Below are 22,778 nucleotides of genomic sequence, written 5' to 3'. Positions count from 1 at the left end.
TTTTTTTTTTTTTGAGATGGGGTTGCCCTATGGTGACTCAGGCCATCCTCCTGCCTCAGCCTCCCATGTAGCTGGGATTTTAGACATGAAGCACCATACCCAGCTAAAAACTTGTAGTATAGACCCTATTCCCATAATCCCCTGTGGATGGCCAACCAGAGAAAATGGAAGATTTAGACGGGACTTCTGGGAAATATTTTGATAGACATATACTCAGATAATAAGCACTTACCTGTCCTCCTTTACCAGCTTGGACGTGACCCCGTTAGCTTCAGAAGATATGAAGAGGGAAGCCACATGTTAAGGGTGGCAGAGAAGAAAGCAGCCAAGAGGCTGGGTTTGGGTGCCATTGGGTGCCATCTTACCAGCCCTTGCCCACCCCTAGATATCTTCGGGGAGAAAGACAAAATGATCTTGTTGAAGCTATTACCACTTTTTTGGAAGGGGGGCAGTTTCTTTCCTTAAGAATTTAAAGAGGTTTGTTAATAATATACATACAAATGTAGTAGAACTTCCATCTGGAAATTAAACTTTTAGATTACTGTTTAGCTTTGGCAAAAGGGACACCAAGAGCCAATTTGACTTTCCCCCCAACCAGTCATCTAAAGTGTCTTCCTGCATCCCTAGAGCCTGTTTTAAGATCTCTGCATCTTAATCTGGGTAGCCAGAGATAGGAGGGTGAGGGATAGCCATATTATCTGCCAGGGAGATTTATGATCCATTCCTTCAAGTTTTCAGATACCCAGACAGAGCCCTTGAGAGTGCATGTGGGAGGAAAGGCAATCAGAGCTTTGTATTCATTTGTTTACCCCAGCTTCCCAAATCTCTATTGTGTCTCCTCTACACCAGGCATTGTCTAGGCCCAATGTGCAGCCATGAATGAAAGATCAGATCCCTGCCTTCAAAGGGTTTGCACAGGCCTGGGGCAGGGAGCTAGGTGGGGGACACTTTGCAAGGTCACTGAGCTGTGTTACAGGATCCCTGAAGCAGAAGGCACTGTGGTGGAGAAAATGGAGGCAAAATCTGCCACCTGAGCCAGATGGTGAAGGTACTGCAGTCTGCAGTAGAGCGCCCCCCACCCTTGCAGTGAGGATTTCTCTTCTGGGCACCTGTCACTCTAATCTGTGCCCCACCCCCTGATTCCTGCTGGACATGTGCCCCACTTCGTCTCTGTTTCTTTTAAGTGCCAGCAGGAAAGCTAGCCCTCACGCTCTGCAGACAGGAAAATGTAAATTGGGGGACACTGATCTTGGGAAAGGAGAAGTGGTGGTCTGGTTTATATTTATAAAATCTAAATTTGGGTTGGAGAGAGTAAAGAAGTCAAACAGAACGTGAGCACTGATTATACTCATGTATTGTTCATTAGTTTATTTTATTTTATTATTTTTGTTTGTTGTTACCAGGGATCGAACTCCAGACCTTGATTTGTGAGGCAGGCGGCAGAACCACTGAGCTAAGTCCCTGACCCCATTCATTTATTTTATAATAGATGCAAATGTGGCCAGCAACATGCTAGACGCTTGATCTTATTCAATTTTCACATAAAACCGGGGGCGGGGAGAGATAGTATCGTTCTCATTTTACAAGTCCAACGATTGACGTTCAGAGAAGTTAATTATCTTGATTGGTCGCAGTAAGAAATCAAAAGAGATCTGTCTGATTCCTAGGATAGAGTCTTTCTACGTCATTATTCTGCCTTCTCATTGCCAGTCTGCTGTTAACAATGCCATCAACTACAGAATATTGCCAGTCTGTATCCAGCAAACCTTATAAATGAAAAAGTCCTCCACACAAACTGCTGCTGAGAGGTGGAAGGGGCTGTGCGGTGTGGAGCAGGGCACAGGATGAACCTGGGAATCTCATGCTTTTCAATAGATGGTTCTGAAGAGTATCTCTAACCATAAGAAATACTTACAGTGCGATGAACAGACTGTATTTGCCTTAGCTATTTCTATCATTTTCACCACCCAGTCTTGCAGTGGAGTGGGCTTAATGCCAACTGCTACTTCCCTAAAGAGAGAAAAGCTTTCCTTGTGCCATTTTTTCCTTGCTTAGTCTGTGACTAAGACTATGCAATCTTCAGCAGTATCCACCAGTTAGTGGAAAGGCACAGAAGAGGGGAAATTGGAGAAGAAAAGGAGTTGCCAGAAATGTTTTCCAGACCACTAGGTCCTCCTAGAATTAATTAGCTTGAAGTATGTGAGGAGGAGAGATCGCATGTCTTGTGGTCAGTAGGAGTGTGGGCTGGTCACCAACTGTCACCCTCCCCATGCTGAGAAAGCTACTCCCTCAGACTGAGCCAGCCTGACTCTTCTACCCCATCGCACCCGGAGCTCATCTCTACATTCACACTCAACCACACTGCAGGACCACCTGTAGTTTACAGGTCTGCTGCCTCAGTACCAAGAGTTCTGTCTGTGTCTCTACATTATATCAAAACTCAGTGTTGGTGGCAAAATATGAAAATGAATTCAAATTGGCCTAAGCCCAGGAGGTGGAAAAGGAAATCCCTTGGCCCAAAAAAGTTCAGGGCTAGTGCCGGATTGATCTAGCCTGGATCTAGTGGCTCTAACACCACCTTCAAAATTCCATTTTTCTTCACCTTAGTTCTGCCTCTTACAATGTGGGTTTTGTTTGAGGTGCTACACAGTGGTGTCTGGCAATTCCAGGCTCATTTCATGCTTTCTGATAGCAATCTCTGGAGAAAAATATCTTCCTGCCACTTCCTACTTAAGTCCTGGCTTCATTCTGATTGGAGAAACCCAAGTGACTAAGTACCCTATAAAGAAATCACTGGCAAAGAGACTTCAGTGGGGTGAAGGGCCAGCCCTGAGTCACATGCCTCAGCCTAGAGCATTTCAAGAGGCTGCAGACACTGTCTAAACAGTAACACTGCACTGGGAAATTTCCACCTCACAGTATTCCACCAGTCCATCTGGGGAACGTTGTGTCCTTGGAATAGTAAGTCAATAACAAAACACTGTATAGCATCCACGGGGAAAAAAAAACCTCTCATTTGCAGACTGCTATTGTTTTCGAACAGTCTTTTGTGAGTCCCCGAAGAACTTGGAGTGGTCTGAATCTTCCTATATTGTAAACTTCTTGTGCTAAGTTAGCATAACAATCATCTAGCAATCCTCCTTGTTTTCCTACACTAATGAGTTAATATTCTCAACCTTCTTCTTCCTCAGTGCCCTTATTATATTTACATTGTAAATAACAAGGACTAAATTTAATCATAAAAATTGTGCCTACACATAATATATCCAACTTCCTTCCTATTGCCATAACCCATATGCTTTGAAATAAATCCTAAATTTAAGACCCTAAATTTAGATAAGTGTTGCAGTTCAATATTCATATATAAACCTTGGAGTAACTAATAAACTTGTGATTTCTTATGTATTCCAGATAAGAAGTTATAAAAGACAAGGAAAGAATTCATCCAAAACAGGGAACTTTGATGAGTACCTGCAGATTTGTCCTACAATATTGCTTTAGCACTCTCTAGTTAGAAGAAACTGAAAGTGAAAATAGTGTAGCTTACAATAAGAGCTGTATCTCATATGTATGAAGTGCATTTCTCCATAACATTTTGTAATCTTTATTGTGGTGATCTTGATAATGACAAACAGTTGAACAGGTGGTTCAAGGACTCCATTTTACAGATAAAGACATCGAGGCCCAGAGTAATTGCATGTCTCAAAGTCACAAACATCAGAGATAAAGCTAGGAGGCAAACCTATTCCCTTAATTATCAGTCAGTCAAGAACTTCTCTAACTCATATTTTTAGGTGCTAACACATACCAAGTTACTTATTAACCTTTATTCTACACATTGTTTTTCAGTCTTCCTTGTAATCCTATTCTTGTTTTCTTCCCACATGTCAATTCTCTTCTTGATTCCTGAATTTTTTTCTAATCCTTAGTTGCCTCTCAATATAAATCAATTTCCTGTTTGTGTTCCTGAAGTTCATGAATGCATTTATTTGACCAGCTAAAAGATGCGAGTCTGGAACATAGATTGTAATGCAGTCCAGTTGTTAAATGGAGCGTGAAATACTGCAAATATCAAAATGCAAATGTGTCTGGGTACTCAGTGTAGAGATTTTTTTGTTCTCCACCACTGAGTTCCAGGAGGGATGCATCTGCCCATCTTTGATGTAGTCTAAATTTGACATATTTATCTTTTTCCCCATCAGTGTTAAATAACTATTAATTTCCCAGGGCAATAACTTCCCTTAGGTGTTACAAGAAAATACCTTTGCAGTACCTCATGATGGTTAGAAGAAGGAAAAGTTGAATCTTTGGTTTCAAAACATGCTTTTGACAAACATTAAGTAACAAGTTCAGGACGCTTCCTGCGGCATGTGCTCAGTACCGAGCTCTTTCTTGATCACACTGCTTGTTCTTCAATATAGTTCAGCTCACCAACAGGTAAGTGTTTACTCACATCTGTTGCCTTCTAGGATGCAACGTCTTCTAGGCACTATCTCCTTGATCAAAAATGCCTTGTTGGAAACTAAATACAGACCTTGAAGGGTCAATATTTGGTTAGGCCGTTGATAGAAGGGAAGAGCATGTTGATGGACAGCATGGGCTTCTGAAATGCGTGGATTCAGAGCTCAGCACTGATGCCTTGGAAAAGTCCCTCAGTTTCCTGGGCCTATCACCTCGCTTATAAAACAGTGCTGATAACACCCATTCTCTAGCATCCTGAGAGGAGATAATGTATGTAACGTGCTTATTACACTCAATGAATAACAAGTACTTGATGGTACATTTATATATGTGTGTGGTGTTGTACCCTATAATCACATACAATTTTTTTTTTTTTTTGTACTGGGGATTGAACTCGGGTCCTTGCACTTTCAAAGCAGGCCACCGAACCGCTGAGCTAAATCCCCGGCCCCCACATACAGTTTTTATTTGTCGATGAAAAGATTTTGGACAAATGAATAAGACTATTAATTTCTCTGGTGTGTATGAAAGCATTACAGACAATTTATCCCTGATGAACTCTGTTCTGCTCTGTTCATTTCCTGTAATCGGTACACACCAAGCATAATGTAACCAGCCACCAGGTTCTTTGTTTCTAATCTGAATGAGTAGACATAGCCTGCATGTGGTAGAGCTTTATGCTAACATAAGAAATGAGAGAATTGATTTTCCATCTTACAGATAGGAGGTTAGGAGAGTTCATTCCATTTCCTTTAGGGTCACAGAAGGTAGTGGTGCATCTTGGAAGAGTATAAAGCTGAGCTGGTTACGTTTCTCAAAATAGAAATTCTTTGTAGAAGTGATGGAATTGAATTCACCTATTTTTGCAAACAGTCAAATTTGAGACTTCAGGCAAAAAAAGAAAACCCAACAACAACCCCCCCCAAAAAAAACTCACTAAAACTTGAACTTGAACTAGAACTAGAGGCATTACACATCCTTTGACACCACTATACAGTAAGATGACTGAGTCACAAGGCTTAGTGTAACCCAAACACAGTTTCCTTTCCATCCCTGTTTATGTCTGGTATAGTCTATAAATGAACAGGAAAAACCTGTGCCCATCTGTATTTCTTTAAAATCAACAAGGCAGCTGGAGTTAGCACTTTCCGGACTCTGTGAGACTACGTTGTTCCTTGGGGCTCACTCTCCTATAGGTGTAGAGAGCCCTGCAGATTCACTGATGGGTACTGGTCACAGCATGGATGGAGCTCATTAGCACCGCAATTTCCTGTGTGAATGGGGCCAAGGTCATGGTGTTCTATCGGGAAGAAGCAGCTGTGGTTAAACCACTAACCACCTCAAAGCCCACCCCATCATGTGGCCCACCTGTGGACAAGCAGTTCTGTTGCACGCCGTCACCATCACTAGGAGACAAATCAGTAGAAGTCTGTGCTGGGGGAAAGGGGCGGTTCTGCTAATGGAAGACCCTTGTACTCTTGCCACTGGGAATGGCAATGCGAGTACAGTAGGAAAAGGAAGGATGTGGAAAGAACCAAAAAGTGGGAATCAGATAAGTAAACATGGCTAGCTATTATAATAGCACACACACATACACACACACTCACAAACACACACACACACACACACACAATGTGCTGTGTGTGGTAAGGCAAAAAACAAAATGTCACCATCTACTGGGCAACAGTTTTGATCGTATGATGGAGCTCCATGCAGTTGGAGATACATTAAAAGCATCTATGTTCCACACATCTTTAAGATCCAAGTTAAGTACCAAGGCTTCTGAAAGCCAATGACACAAGAAGAATCTCTCCCTCCTCTGACCCTGCATTCTATTCAGATTTCCTTTTGTTAAAGCTATGAAACTCTTCAATGAGAACAAGAATTCTGCAGAAACCAATATGGAGACCAGATATGCCAAGCAAGTTCTGGTAGATGCAAGCCACAGCAGCCTGGGATCCCTCTATTGATGGGCTGAGGCACGTGGGGTACCACAGAGCACAGTTTGAAAACTATTCATCTGTATCATTTACTTGACAGTCAGGCATTGTCCTGCTTTTCCCCCCTCGTTCATATAGATTGGCTAACTTGATTACAAAATCTTCACAGGCACAAATCCAAACAAAAAGACAACAGAAACAGCAAAAACTGGGAGTTGAGAGATGGTGGTCCCAGGGATGGTACCACTACCAGCCAGACCTTGTATGTAAGCCCACGGAAGGTGCTGGGCCTGTGAGGATCTTATATAATACACACAACCATAGTTTCCAGTTTCCTGTGAGAGTCCCAGTCTATACTTGCTGAAGATCAAACAGCATAATTATTTTTAGGACCCCTTTCACTCCCACTTTGGATGATCAAACATAAGGTCTACCTCTACCTAAAGCCTCTTTGATTCATGGTACTGTGCATGTTCTGCATTCTGCCCTCTTGCCCCACCTGGGATATAGCAGAGGGCATAAGGACCCAGTCTATATTAAATTAGCTTAAGACAGGGCAGAGTGGTTATGCTAAGGAAGCCCAAAACTAGTTGAGGGGATGACTTACAAAAAAATAGTTCCTAGAAATCAGTACAAACCAGTGTACGGTGAGAAAAGGGCTGTCAATTGTAAGGCTTCCAAGAAAAGCTGCAGGTAGATCCCATGATTCCTGAACTTCTGACTGGAGGTCATTCATTCCTATCAGAGGAGATTAGACTTTGAGCATCAAAGGCAATGACAGAAAGACAATAAAGAACAGCCACACCCGAGCAGACCATTCCGTGGGGCATGTGGTTGGGGCAGTGGAGTTCCAAAGTGCAGCATCAGGGGCAGAGCCAGGCCTGGTTGGGTGCCTGGCCTACTGACAGCCTCCATGAAGAGAGACAGTTGGAAGCAATCTCATCAGACAGTTGGCGTCTATGAGGTTCACACATAGGTGAACCCACAGCAGCATGGGCAGTGTGACAGGTGAGAGAAGGCGTTGAGTCCTGGGAACTTCATGTGGCTTCCAGACCTAGAGAAAGGAACCACCAAGGCATGAAGAGGGCACAGTGGCTAAGGCAGTTAGTGAATGTGGCTGCTGTAAGTTGGGCTGATGTGGCTACAGGGCAGGCAGGGATCTCCATGGTGGCTGAGCACTGAAAGAATGAGCAAAAAATTGGCAGTGGCCAAGCAAGAAGGATTAATTTGTTTTCTGGCCCAGCCCCAAGGAGAGGAGCCAGCTGTCCAAGCCACAAACTGGGGTCAGACGTGGGCTGATGCCAGTGCCCAAAGCTGCCAGCAGGCACCCAATCCCTGTCTATTGTGCCAGGCAGAAGTGAGGAGAAATGTCTAAGGCAAATGCTAGGGGCTGTGGAAGGTCACTGGGCACAGTATGTCTTACCCAAGTGACAGTTCCCGGGAGCAAGGACGGAGGCTGAGACCAGGAGCCATGTCAGTCTTTGATAGCAAAACAAAAACTGGTCCATAAAACAAGAGTTTGAGAGTAGTTTTGAGTTTAAAACCCCAATGGGAGATCATAAAACTAGGGGGAAAGTGCTAATAATCACAGCACACAGGAGACCTCCAGAGCAATTTCATAGCCAACCGTAAGCTTCCACGAGAGCCCATACACATATGTTGGCCTTATATGTAGTATTGTAGTACCGATATATGTCAGTATAGAAACACTTGAGCCTATTATTTTATTTTTGTCACTGGGGATCAAACTCAGGATCTTGCACCTTCGAGGCAGGTGGTGGCACCACCGAGATAAATCCCCAACCCCACTAGAGCCATTTAAAGAAGAGGTGAGGTGACAACGTGCATGGCCATAACACACACCCATCTCCAGGCCATGCCTTTAGTTACACAGGATTGGGGTTCATGGTTACTAGTTTGACCATCTGAACCTAAGACTTCCTCCAGCAGCTGGAGGGTTGAGGCTGAACCCTTGGGGAAAAGAAATAAGTAAGGCCCCAGATAGGATGTGAGGGTCTCAGCAAAGTAAACGGGGTCAGAGCAGAGCCTGAGTGCCCAGAATAAAAGTCAGGATCCAGGGCAGAAGCATGGTGGTGTGCACAGAGTACACACGAGCGAGAAGGGAAAAGGGAGCTTCTTGGTCTACCTTAGATGATCCTGAGATTCACCAGGAGAAGCGAGAATTTGATCTACACCCTGGTCTTGGACTAATTGGGGATTTCATCTGAATGAGTTCATTAACATCTCTGAGATGGGGTTGCCTCATCTTCAAGATGGAATAACAACATGTGTTTGGCAAGGTTGTTGTGACAGGTAAATGATGTAATGTGAATGAAGCACCAAGCTCGGTGCCTGGCCCCTCATAGAGGCTCCATGAACAGAGTCATTACTGTCATTAAGACTCAGTCCAAACCGCACATCACAGGGAGGCAGGAGCATGTCATGCACAGCAAGGCTGGCTGTGATTATCCTAAGAACTGGATGACGCCGAGCCTTGGGTTTGAAGCCAGACGTTGCTGAAATAGTCAAGGTTTAAGAGCAGGCTTGGTCCTGTGGGAAAGAAAGAGTTTATTTCTGAAGGCCAAGTTCAGAGAAAGACCAGCTACGAAGTGACTTACTGGTCTCCATTTCCAGCTCAAAGAGAACTAAGACAACAGACAAGGTCCCAACAAGCTTTGCAGAAAGAAAAGAGACATGGGATCGGGGAACTCACAACCCATGACACTGAGACCCAGAGGGCCGTGTCACCCCAAAAATGCTCCGGTCTGTACTTCAGGGGTGATGCTATCCTAAGTTACACCATTAAATATCTGTGGATTCTGAATGCATAGATTCAAGCCGCAGCTAATCAAAAATATATTTTTAAATTTGCATCTATATTGAACATGTACAAACTTTTTCTTTGTCATTATTCTGTAAACAATACAGTATACTACGTACATAACATTTACTTTGCATTAGGTAGTGTAAGTAATCTAGAAGTGATTTAAAGTATAGGGGAAGATATGCCTAGGTGATAAGCAAACTTGCGCATCCTCAGATTTTGATTTCTGTAGGAGGTCCTGAAACCAACCTTCCATGGACACTGAGAGACCTCTGTATTCTTGCTTTCAGGCGTAATTGTTCAAAATTAAATGCGGTAGATGTGGGACACATAGATCACCCATAGTTCCTCCAGGCTTTGAGCTAGAGAGATGCCTGCAGTCTACGGAGAACAGTTACCTTCCCCAGACACGCACAAAGCAACCAGTGCAAGAAGAGCAGAGGAAGCAGCTGGAGGATCACGGAGACTTGGGAAGCAATTGGGAAAAGGTAGGGACTCACATTTCTTTGGTTCTCCCCTTCCTGAGGTGTCAGGGTTCATGGATTTGGTTTATACATTCAGTTCTGTTTGTGGCACGGCGTCCTGTGTGCACACCGCAAGACACGCGTCTGGTCTTAGGGAAGATGACTTAGAAAGGCAGGTAGAGGGACGCTGTAGTTTCCTCTCCTTGGAGCCAGTCTCTGCTAGTGTCTCCATTCCCTGGTAAGCCTCGGATATAAAGCTGGCCGAGGTGGCTCAGAATCTAGGCAGCAATGTGACCTCCAATCCCCTGTGTGCCGTGGGCTTGCGCTGTCCAGTACGGCGCCACCTCAGACCCACGTGGCTCCTGAGCACTGAAGTGTAAAGGGAACACCCATTTTCCAAGACTTATTACAAATAGGAAAAGAACACAAGATGTCTCTTTAATAATTGTGTGCATTAATTACATGTTGATGTGACCATATATGGCGGACTAAATAAAATACAGTGGTGAAAACGAATTCCATTGGATTTTTTGTTGTTGTTGTTGTTTTACTTTTTAAAACTGTGAGTACTAAAAAATTTTAAATTCTGCATGTGGCTCACTGGATATTTCCATTAGATGGCAGTGTTTTAGGCAAATGGGGGAGTTAGTTTTGCCTGTGGCGCCCTAGCTATCGAAGGTCTGGCCACTGCCATTGTGTCTTACTCACCTGGTAGGTGATTGACTTTTGGCCAATCACAGAGTCAGCTCATTTCACAGGGAGGGTGCTGGCTCAAGTAGACAAAGAAAACTGGACAATGCCTTTCTTTCCACTGCTGAGACCTGTTGGGAAAAGTGCTATCTCTTAATCAGACTACAGGACCCATAGTCTGAGAGTGTCTCCTAGGCCTCCCCTCCCATAGCCCTGACTGGGTGTTGAGCCACACAAACCTGTAACTCTCCTTGTTTTCACCACCTGGTACTTTAGAGGGACAGGGTTGCAATGATAGCACCTTGTGGTAGTTTTGTTTTGTTTTTTCCTTTTTCTTTCTTTCTTTCTTTTTTTTTTTTTTCTGTCTAAATGAGATCAAGAATTCTCACCCGGACCAGTAAACCCGCTCTATTCCAGAGATGGAGGGAGGAGGAATGAGGAGCGGAAGTAAACAGAACTAAGATGTAATATGCACATATACCAACTCGCCACAATGAATGTAATCATTAAATCTGCAATATACACGAAAAAAAGTTTTTTAACTAGGAAAAGAATAAAATAAACCTGGTCTAGCTCCACCTAAAACACTAAAATGTTACCCATTTCCTAGATTATTAAACACATGAACTTCACCAAATATTCAGGTAGTATCCACTGCATGCCCACCTTGGAAGGGAAGAGCTAACAACACAGGGGCAGGCTCTGCCTGTTGGCAGTTGGAGGGGCCCTGACTCCTCCCTCCTGGAAAAACCTGCTCCACTGGGCCTCAGGCCTCCCTCCACCTCCGTCCTCCTCCCACCATCCACCGCCTCCGGCTGCTTCCCGGTTGCTCCCATCTTTGAATATCAGAGTGCACCCAGGCTTCAGACCTTAGTATTTTTTATTGTCATAAACTCTACAAGTTATCATTTTATTTTGATGTCTATAAATGCTGTCTGTGCACAGGCACCACTTCATCTTCTACATGACCTGATGCCTAGTCCCAACCTCTTTCTTGGACCCCCAAACTCAACTCCAGCTCCCCCTTCAACATTCCCACTTGAATGTCTAGTGGGCATCACATAACAGACCCAAAACTAAATTCTGGCTTCTCTTTCACAATCTGCTCCAACTTGGTATAATGAAGCTCCATGCTTCTAGTTGTTTAGGTTTTTTTAAAAAAATCTTGGAATCATCCCTGACTCCTCTTTCTCTCACATCCCACTTCTCACCTGCCGGAAAACCCCATCAGCTCCACTTCAAAATACATTGATCCTGACCCCTTTTCTCCATGTTCATCTCTATTCATCACAAATAGGGGGGTCATTGCAACAGCTCCCTAGTTGTCTTCCTGCTGTTGTTTGCTGTAGGTCATCTCTTCTTAAATAGATGATCCTGGAAACACAAATGGGTACCCTTCGTGTCTACAATCTAACCCCTCTGGTCTCTTTCGTCTCCTCAGTTATGCCAGCAGGCTCCTCCCAACTCAGAGCCCTTCAACTTGCTGCCACCTCTATTTAGAGCACTCTGGGTGGCAGCTGCATGGCTTTGCTTCCTGAATTCCTTCACATCTCTGCTCAGATGTTACCTGCTTGTGGAGACCTTTGCTAATCACTCTTAAAAGCAGCACCGTACCCTATGCCTTTCTGTTGCCTTCTCCTGCTTGGCTAGGGCTCAGCTCCCCTTGGTGTGTTGTGCATTCACCTGCATGTGACAATGGGGGGGGGCATCTTGCAGTTCATTGCTGTTTCACAGCACTGGGTACAGTGCCTGGCACACTGTAAGTCCTCGGTAAATACTTGTTGAATGCAAGAAGGCAAAAAAACAACAAAAAAACTTTTTTCCTTGGTGCAGATGATAAGATAGAGATAGCAAACAATACATATTACAAATTGTGTCAACTGTCATGAGAAAGCCAACAGGTGCAGTCCTAGAAAACCTACTTTGAACAGACTTTCCAGGTAGTCAGTCAAAGGAGACCTTCTGAAAGAAATGACACTGAGTTTGGGATTAGAGGGATAAGATAGGGTCCGCCTCACAATTTAGTGCAGAGGCCCATTTAGGGGCAGAGACGAACATGCTTAAAAATCCCAAAGAAGGTGTGCGTTGGACATCTTTAAGGAATTGAAAGGATAATGAGAAATCAGAAATAAGACAAGTTGTGATGTTAAAGAGGTATTTAGAAGACAAATCATAATGCTGTCTTTGGAAGCACATGTACTAGAAAACAAATCATAAAGAACGTGGTGGGCTTTGCCTAAGGCTAGACATGCTGAGAAGAAAATCTGACATGGTGTCCAGAGATGGAATTTGGAGTTTAAGCTTTGGCACAGTTTCTTAGATAGCAATAGAGTGACTGTCACAGGGCAAGTGCAGACTGGTACTCCTCCAACATGGCTTCCAAGATGCCATTTTCTGTACAAGAGACTGCAGCTTTCTCCCTCCATCAGAATCGGTCCTCAACTGCTTAAGCTTTCCTGCTAGTTTAGTCCCTCCTTAATGATGCAGCCAGCCCCCTCCCACTACAGCAAAATATCACATGGACATTTCTAGTCCAGTGGCCTCCTCCCTATTTCCCTCTCTGTGTCCTTATAGCTGTCCCTGGGCCTTTGTTCATTCTGGTTCTTTGCAGAGAAATGTCCTGTTCTTCCTCCATGACTCCAAAACCTAGCTATAAGTTCTAAGACAACCATGACTTCAGCTTTGTAGGTCTGGATGGTGACCTAAAACTTACTGAGGTGATAAAGAAGCTGCCCCCATTCCCACCAAACAGTTCCACTTCTGAATCTTCAGACCCTGTAAATGTGACTCTATTCGGTAGAAAGGGGCTTTCCAGTTGTGGCTAAATTAAGATCTGACTATCTCGATATGGAGAGATTATCCTGGATTGTCTGAGTGCATCCAAAAAGCAATCACAGGCATGCTTATAAGAGAGGTAGGGAGGGCACAGGAACAGAAAAGGAGAAGGTCATGTGACCATGGAGGCAGACAGGAGCGGTGCAGCTGCCAGCCAAGGAGCACCAGCTACCTCCTGGAGTCAGGAAAGGCTACAAACAGATTGTGTTCCTGTCCTCCCAGAGAGAGTGAGAGTGAGTGCGGCCTGTCAACACCTTGATTTCAGCCCAGTGGTAATGATTTTGGGCTTCTAGCTTGCAGAACTGTGAGAGAACAGATTTCTGATGCTGTAAGCCACCAAGTTTGTGGTAATTTGTTGCCAACAGCCACAGGACACGGATACAATGACCTTGCTCGATACCTTGACATCTTGTCCCTCCTGTCATCCTGATGGTTTCTCTGCTGGCTTTCTTGGCCAATTGCTGGCATTTCCTGTTCTCCATCCCTTATTCATTCATGCCCACCTATGTTTACTGCATTCTAACTTCAGGGTCTATTTATTCCTGCTGCTCTCTTCATTTTAAAGCCACATGACTGAGCTAGACAGACTTGTAGCAAATAAATTCAATAACATCAAGGACAGATCATGACTGGGAGGGTGAGGAGGAAGAGAGTCCAGCTAGGAGACTCATTCAGTGGTCCATAGGCAAGGCGATGGAGTGTGGATGAGTAGATGGTTTTAGTGGGTTTGGTTGACTCATTTTTTGAACTTTGACAATCCTACGAGCCTGACAGTGTGATGAATGAAAGCAGAAAACAAAGCTTCCAGGCCTGAAATGTAAGAAAGGAACTAGAAACACCAGATTTAAGCCAGAACCACTGGAAAAATAGTACCATTTACAGAAACAAAAAAATTAGGGAGCATTGAGGATTTTAGCAAGAAAAATTGTTTTTTATTTGACATGTTCTTTATTTGAATTCTTTATTTGACATGTTGAGTTTTGACTAATTGGAAATGACCACTTGGAGATCATCTCCTACAAAAAGAAGACCCTTCTAACACTGCCCTAAGCCTGATACTTTCAGGATCCTCTGGTTACGCCTTTGCCTTAGAAGTGACATGATCATAATCCTCTATCATGGGCACAGGTCTGCCCTCCTCTGTTCTCTTACACAGTCTGTGAGCTCCTCAGTGTGGTCTCATGTTTTACCATAGCTCCAGCATCGACGGGTGCTCCCTAGTACCGAGAAGATGCTTCATAAATAAGCTTGAAATGAATTAATGAATGGGATTAAGCTCAGTCAAGAGTTTTAGTCTGTAGATGAAGAGCTTGAAGTTCACTTTCCCGGGTGAGAGTTGAAGCCATGATGAATAGCTCCACTGGAAGGGATGACAGATGATCTGTTGTCAACTGAGTTCCACAACCATAGGGGTAGTTCTAGCTAAGTACATTTCAAAACTTTGAACTAGCATTCACGTGTTAGAAGTCATGGTAACTGAATAAGGAAGACGACAGAGTCTGACATGGTCATGTATCCAGGGCTGTCACGAAACTGAAAGTAATTTTTCACTTGCCAGCCAGTTCAAGGTTCACTCACCCTTATTTTAATGTTGTCATGCAACATTTATAATGAGCATCAGTCAAACACATAAAGACATTCCACATGTGATATGTCTTACTTCCAGGTGCTTGCAATTATATTTTGTGCCTGATCAAAAATCTGGTCAAGTAGGAACTTCAGAGGAAATATACTTTTTTCTTTGATATTATTATTCCTAAAAAGTTGCAAATGGTATTAGGATTGTTAAAAATGCATTTCAAGCATTACTATGGAATTTTTCCCTATATTCCCTGTCAGGCCCTTTTTGTAGGCATCAAGGTAGAGAAACAAATTCTTCAGAATACTTAAAGAGCTAGCTAATAATCCTTGCTGCTCTTAATTTCATAGGCTTGACCTGTAATTGAATTTTCTTGGGAATTATGATATATAGTTTGAACCTAATGAAGTCAAGAATGTGCTCTGTATTATCTGTATTAACTGTCTATACAACAGAGCTATTCAATTCAACATCTACTGAGCTACTAATCAGTACAAAGCCTTGTGCTGGGTCTCTGCTAAACACAAAGATAAGTCACACCCTCTTGTTCTCCAGAAATCCATAATCTTGGAGCAGTTAGGTTTACACACATTTACCTTATCAGGTATATGTATATAAACACACATATATACGCAAACGTATACACACGTGTGTGTGTGTGTGTGTGTGTGTGTGTATACATGCAAAAATACTGTAGAAGTAATGTAAAGAGCTAGCAATGTCAGGGCAAAGTTTACAATTAATTAATTGTTGGATTGAAATGGCAAATATTTAAATTACTTGTTTGAAATAGAAAGGACTCAATCTATAGATTCCTAAATATTTGCTTTTCGACAAGGTGTAAGGAATGCTCACTTTGGCAGTCATTTCCTTCATAATTAACACAGATATGTTCTTCCGGTAACCACTGTCCTTGTTCCTCCATTTCCAGCACCCTTGTTTCATCATACACAAGACTAGGGATGATCTTCTAGGGAAGTCTGGGGATGCTTTTAGCATTATCTTGGGTAACATTTTTTTTTATTTTTTAGCTACAGAATCTGTTTTACACTATACTGCTAAATCTGCAACTGGTCAGCCCCACGTTGCCCTGAAGCTTTTGACCATTAAGTAGTAATATCCCTGTGTGTGACTCTCCTGTCCACAGGACTCTGCATGGGACCTTAGCAAACACTGAGTGGTGCTGGCTTACTATCCCCTGCATTCTTTTCCTGCTCCTTCTTCACGAGAGACCACTTCTTACATGTCTCTACCACTACTGAGGCACTGAGCCAAGCATAAGACTTGGATGAGACTAAACATCAGACATCTCTCTACCCAAACTTTTTTTTTTTTTTTTTTGGTACCAGAGACCAAACTCAGGACCTTACACTTGCGAGACAGGCAGTGGCATCACTGAGCTAAATCCCCTGCCTTCTACCTTAACTTTTAAGAAAACGTGGTTGAGGAAAACCATAGCTATGGCTCTAGAACATCATTTTACATAATCCTGTCTCATAGCTTCAAGGTAAATGAGACTAGTTTTGTGTATGTGTGTGTGTGTGTGTGTGTGTGTGTGTGTGTGTGTGTACAGCTGGCCCTTTTTTCCACAGGGGATTTTTTCCAGAATCCCACAAGTTTACCAAGACCTACAGATGCTTAGGTCATTTCTACAAAATGCTTTAGTATTTCCATAAAACAAATACACATCCTCCCATACACTTTAAACCATCTCTAGATTATTTATAATACCTAATACAATCTAAAAGCTATGTAAACAGTTATTAGACTGTATTTTGGTTAGTTATTATATTGTATTACATAACAAGAAAAAAGCCTGTGCATACTCAGTACAGACACAAATTTTATGAATTTTTTGATTCATAATTGGTTGACTCCATAGAGGTAGAACCCACAAATAGGGAGGGAGATGTGTGTGTGTGTGTGTGTGTGTGTGTGTGTGTAGGTGGCTGGGTGTATTCTAATGCCTATATATACAATGTGTATGTATGTAAACTTGTAATTTCAAACTTCATGGTTATTTTGAGAAACTGCACCAGCAATTATAGCAGTCTACCACCAGGCAGTAAGTGCTCTGATTGCATTACACAGACTTCCAGACTTAAAGTAAGTGTGGCTAATTTAGAAATTGATCACCGTGTTTTTCCTTGGCATATAAACTTGGAGCAATTCATTCAACTGAAGTCTGTTACTTTAATAAAATGAGACTGATAATGTCTGCCCTTCTGAACTTTCAGGGTGGTTATGAGGGACAAATAGGGTGATGGTGACCAACCTCCTTACCTAAAAGAAGGGAAATGTGATCTTTATTGTTCAAAAATGTCTTCCATACCTTCAAGCCCTTTGCTTTCTAAGACCACTCAGGAATTTGGCCACTAAAGGTATTGAGGGTGGACTTCTGTTAGTCTTTCCATTAAAATGACTTATAACCTTGGATCCTAAAACACCTAAGACCTGAAGCAATTTCACTCAGAAAATTCAAGACCCTTCCCTGCCACTTATTTATCTAGTAAGTGTTTTATTAAACATTATACCAGGCACAGTCATAGGCCTTGGAGAACCTAAAACAAATAATTCACAGTCTCAGCCAATCAAAGGCTCAGAATCTAGCACAAAGAAATAAAAAGTGAAAGCAGCAAAATTGTTCAGGTACATACAAAGGCACATATGGAGACCAAACAGCCCAGAGGAAGAAGTGGCTGAATCTTCAGTGGGGGAGGGAGAGAAGGTAGCTGATGGCTCCTTCCTCTGTACCACCTCCCACTAAGAGACTTGACAGTCAAGTACTTTTTCTCACCCTTTCCTTCTACTGAACATGCATGTGACACAGATGCATCTGGTGACACAGAAGTATAAGTTTATTGGGTAAGCTCTGGGGACATGTTGCTCCCTTAATAAAAGGATTATGGCAGATTGTATCTCCCATCTCCTGTGCTCATCTGACAATGTGGTATCAAAACTTTTCCCACTAAGAAATGGAAGCCATGTCCTCTTTCTTCTTCCTTTGATTCTGCAGTGAGCTGCATTATTTTATCTCAGCCAGTAGAGAAGGTGGAAGGGACAGTAGGTGACTTCTGAGGCAAGATCACATAAATGCTATGCACTTCTCCCTTGTTCTCTTGGAATACTTTATGAACCAACCTTTGCCAGGAGATCCCAGGGGAGGTGATGTGTAGAAAGGTTCTGAGTGACAGCTCCTAAGGTCCCAGCCAACACTCAGCATCAACTACCAGACACATGGTGAGGCTTTCTCTCCGTGGTTGCACTACCAATGGCCCTCATCCCCAATCTTCAAGTCTTCCCAAATGAGGGTCCAGACACTAGGGATCAAAGATAACCTCCCACCACCGTGCTCTGCACGAACGCCTGTGCCACAGAATCTATGAGCATAATAAAGTGGTTGTTCTATGCCCTCAGCTCCGGAATAGCTTTGCTCTATAATTACTGGAATATAGATCTGACTTGCTCTTTGCTTTGTCCTTTTTAAATCCTTGATCTTAGGATCTGGGAAAGTGGGGACATCTTACAGTCAGGTGCTTACAGCATGGTGTTGACTTTGATTTTTTGATTCGATGGACCAATACTGACAATTGCTTATCTCCAGACCTCTCGGAATATGACAAAAAAAAAAGTGAATTCTTGTTCATTTAAGCCACTGTATAATGTCTTTGCTACCTGTGGTTAGAAGCACCCTCTAGCCTGTAGAAGTGACCCCTACTGGAAAGATCTGGCAGATGTATTGGAGGATAAAATTCCATTTTAAAATGCTGATGACTGTCTAATCAGAATAAAAGCAGAAAGAGCCGTTGTAACCTCTTCTTGCAAGAAGTATGGCTGTGAAGAAAATGAAGGGAGAGAATTGTAGCAAGAGCAATCCTAAGGACAAATTTTATAGTGTATGAAGAAATATCTAGTAAAAACTAGAGAGGGAATAACCTGACTCATCACTGTTACAGTTTAACTCTGCACCGGCCCTTTCTGAGCTCAATAGGCTTAAGGACTCTCTTGGAAATGTTTAAGCCAAAGGTTTTTTTTTTTTTTAATTGTTAAATTTTTATTTATTTATTATTTTTTATTTATTTAATAATTCATGTACAATTTGTATGGTTGCACAGGGCCCCATGCTGAATGGAATCCCATATTTGGGACAGCTCTGCTGGTGATGTCTTCAAATTAACAACTATTGAACAAGGAATCCCCTGTTTTCATGTTTCAGAGTTCCACAAGTAATACAGTTCATCCAACCTAAGATTTCCCTAACCCTATCTCCTATGCTTAGAAACAATTTAGATTGTGGTTATCAATGGATCTTTGTCTGAAGAACACTGTGCTTTCTATTTTTTATTCACATGGACTCTGAATCTTTTAAATTTATTCTATATAATTATTCAAACCATTATTTGAATTATTGTTAGAGGCCCAAATTCTTATGATTTTCAATAACAAATTTTATCACACATATGTATGAGGTCCACTAAGACAATAATAACCTTTTCCATTCAAGAAATCTTCCAGCCCTATGGTATCCTGGCATTAGACTCCTGAAACTCCTCACTTAAGCCCTGCCCATCAGCCATGTGTCCTCTTTTGGCACCAGCATCACAACGGTCAGCTGCACTGGCAGACCTGAGAACTGTCCCCCAAGAACTAAACTATGCCACATAGCACCCGGATGACTGGGCACCTTAGTGGCCCACTGCTGACAACACCTTCTGTAAAACGAGCTGAAATTCTCTTTCCCCAGCAATTATGATTTGTCCCGTCCAACTTCCTACCCACCTCAGAACTACAGTGTTGCCTACATGATTAGCTCCAGGTAAATCTCTGGGATATACTTCATGAGGCAAAATATGACGTCTCTACAAATAATGTGGCTGCCTGTGGAGCCTCTTAGAGATGGAATGATCCTTGTTGCTATGCTCCTGGCATCTCTCTGCTACCTAGAAGACCTCAGGATGTTTCCCTGAGGACTTGGATAGCTAATGGTTAAGCAGGTGAAAGCTCATCAATTCCTATTGGATGTGGACAAGCAAAGCAAGATGTCTAGTCCCATCTGTGTTCAGCTTGAGAAACTTGGGCTTTATCCAATGTTTCCTGTAGACACTCCCCAAGGCAGAGAAATGGGAAAACTGGATGTCCCATAGAGCCATCATTTTTCACCATCAAGTGTGACATAATTACAGATCAGGATTCTAGAGACATGGTTCATTCTCTTCCTATTTATAAGCAAGGGTATGAGGTCTCCAGACAGCTGGGCTGTATTTCAGTCCCACCAAGAATAAAAGCCAGGAAAGGGGTCAGGAGGCCTGAAGGGTAGATGGGCCATATGTGGAAGTTTGGTTAGCCACCCCCAGAAGTGAGGTAGTAAATCACTGCCAACCTCTTCATCCTCCCCACCTTTGGATAGGGAGATGCTGGCAAATACCACCTGACCTGCCTCTTACTGGCTGTGGGATGGGCATGAGGGTGAAGGTTATTTCTAGTATATTATGGGTGTGATCTGTGGGTTGGGGAAAGTGTAGGCAGGACTTTATCATATCACTCTTGTGATAAGGGAAAATTCTATGGTAGGTTTGTGCCTCTACCTTTATTATCATGTGTATTCATCAGCTTTCCTGTCTCTGGGGCATAATAGTGGACACCCACAATTTAAAGGAAGAGAGCTTTAATTTGATTAATGGTATCAAGAGATTCAGTACATGGTCAGCTGGCACCAAGGCAAGAACATATTGGCAGACAGGTATGGCAGAGTTCAGGTGCTTAGCTCATGGCAGCCAGGGAAGCAGAGCAGTAGGGGCAGAACTAGAGAGGAAGAAGGCAGGGAGTAGGCAGACCTCAAATTCACATCTCTATGACTCACCCAGACTCACCCAAAAATGTGCTCTGCTAATCCATGGATTGAATCAAAAGCCAAACAAGTCATGTTTAACCATTATGTTTAACCATCTTTCTAGGGAAAGAGAATTTCAGCTGGTTTTACAGAAGGTGTTGTCAGCAGTGGGCCACTAAGGTGCCCAGTCATCTGGGTGCTATGTGGCATAGCTTAGTTCTTGGGGGACAGTTCTCAGGTCTGCCAGTGCAGCTGACCGTTGTGATGCTGGTGCCAACAGAGGACACATGGCTGATGGGCAGGGCTTAAGTGAAGAGCTTGAGGAGTCTAATGCCAGGATTCCATAGGGCTGGAAGATTTGTTGAATGGACTTAGTTCTTGGGACAGTTCTCAGGTCTGCCAGTGCAGCTGACCGTTGTGATGCTGGTGCCAACAGAGGACACATGGCTGATGGGCAGGGCTTAAGTGAAGAGCTTGAGGAGTCTAATGCCAGGATTCCATAGGGCTGGAAGATTTGTTGAATGGGAAAAGCTATAATTGTCCTAGTGGATCTCTGAGGACACATATGTATGATAAAATATGTTGACACAATCATGCTTAAACATCATAGCAAGGCTTAACAACATTTATTTATTTATTCTTTCATTCATTCGTTCCTCTAGTCACTACAGTGAGGCTTTTTTTCAGTCTTTGCTTTTTCCAGAATGATTTTAGGTTCTTGACAAAACTGAGTGCAAAGTACAATTTCTATTTTACTCCTTATCCTCATGCATGTGTAATTTCCCCCCATTTTTAACATCCCCCACCAGAGTAGTCCAGGGGTCACAATCAATGGACACACACGGATACATCATTATAACCCAAAGTTCACCATTCACATTAGGGTTCATCCCTGGTATCGTATATTTTACGAATGTGGACCTGTGTATGACATGTGCCCACTGTTACAGTGTAAACTAGAGTAGTCTCACCACCCTAAAAGTTATCTGTGCTGTACCCGTGCATCTCTCTCTCCCCGCAACCTCTGGGAATCTGTGGACCTTTTATTTATGGTCTCCATAATTTTGCCTTATTCCAGAATGTCACAGGGTTGGAATCTTACAGTATGCCACCTTTCTTATTAGCTGCTTTCACTTTCTAATTTAAATTTTCTTTAGGTTTATCCATGGCTTGATAGTCATTTCTTTTCAGTACTGAATAATATTCCATTGTCTGATTACTATAGTTTGTCCATTCACTTATGGAAGGCCACCTTGGCTCCCTCTAAGTTTTGGCAGTTATGAGTAAAATTTAGAGATCATTTTTAAAATAAATTGTAGCATGCTTTAAAATTACAAATGATAAAACACTCCCAGAAAGGCAAAAAGCAGAATTCTACCCAACACCCCCCAAAGAAATGCCAGCAAAAAGCGCTGAGCATTTGATACCCATCTTCAGGATTTGTATCCTTTCTATGTGCATGATGGAGAGATCCCGTGATCCAGTTCTGCAGAGAATGAAGCCTAAAGTCATTCCAGTGAAATACCTTGAGGAGGCAAAGACCCCCAGGCATGCTTTTAGAAATTCTCCTTTTCCTCTCCTTCCCAGTGTCCCCCACACAACAACTCAGGTCCCACATCTCAAACACCCTCAGAAAACGTGCTCCTCCAATCCTGATTAAGAAGCCTCTTGTTTTTCTCCATTTCCTCTGTCCTCATAGTTTTCATCACCAAAACCCAAAGAATTTCACCCATTGGAATAGGTTCTTCCCCAGAGAATGAGGGCAGGAAGGAAATCTCAGGGGCAGAATTGGAATTCTCTTGTAGGTGGTCACAGTGGAAAGCTAACATCATATACACTAGCAGTCATTTTTTGTCTTACCTGTGCACTTTTCAAAAAATTCTCTTCCTACAATACAAGGTGATCCAATAACATAGTGAATGTTAAATTTTAAAAAATGCATTGCCGTAAAAGACATATTGCCTTTAGTCCCCTTTTAAATACTCCCCCTCGCTTCAAACATTCGTCCCATCATTCTTGCCATTTTCCAAAGCAGTCCTGAAAAATACTCTTTTGTGTCTTCAGTTGCACTGTGGTGGCTGCCTCAACGTCCCGAATAGATTCAAAGCATTTACAGTAACTTCTATGAACTAAAAGCATCATGGTGTGTCCTCAT

General features: G+C 42.7%; 1 long non-coding RNA gene across 1 annotated transcript in view; it reads left to right on the top strand.

The window, feature by feature from the left end:
* Window positions 1–7,271: 7,271 nt before the first annotated feature.
* Window positions 7,272–22,778, top strand: part of LOC104861476 — a 31,917-nt gene continuing 16,410 nt past the window's right edge. Inside the window, exons 1-2 of the long non-coding RNA XR_780061.1 lie at window positions 7,272–7,409; window positions 9,516–9,713. This is a non-coding gene — a long non-coding RNA (uncharacterized LOC104861476). The remainder of the gene's footprint in view (window positions 7,410–9,515; window positions 9,714–22,778) is intronic.

Source organism: Fukomys damarensis, unplaced genomic scaffold (genome assembly GCF_012274545.1).
Source record: "Fukomys damarensis isolate Sample0158 unplaced genomic scaffold, DMR_v1.0_HiC HiC_scaffold_10, whole genome shotgun sequence".
Lineage (NCBI taxonomy): Eukaryota > Metazoa > Chordata > Mammalia > Rodentia > Bathyergidae > Fukomys > Fukomys damarensis.
Note: the sequence above shows the minus strand (reverse complement) of the source record. Positions and strands in the feature narration are given on the sequence as shown.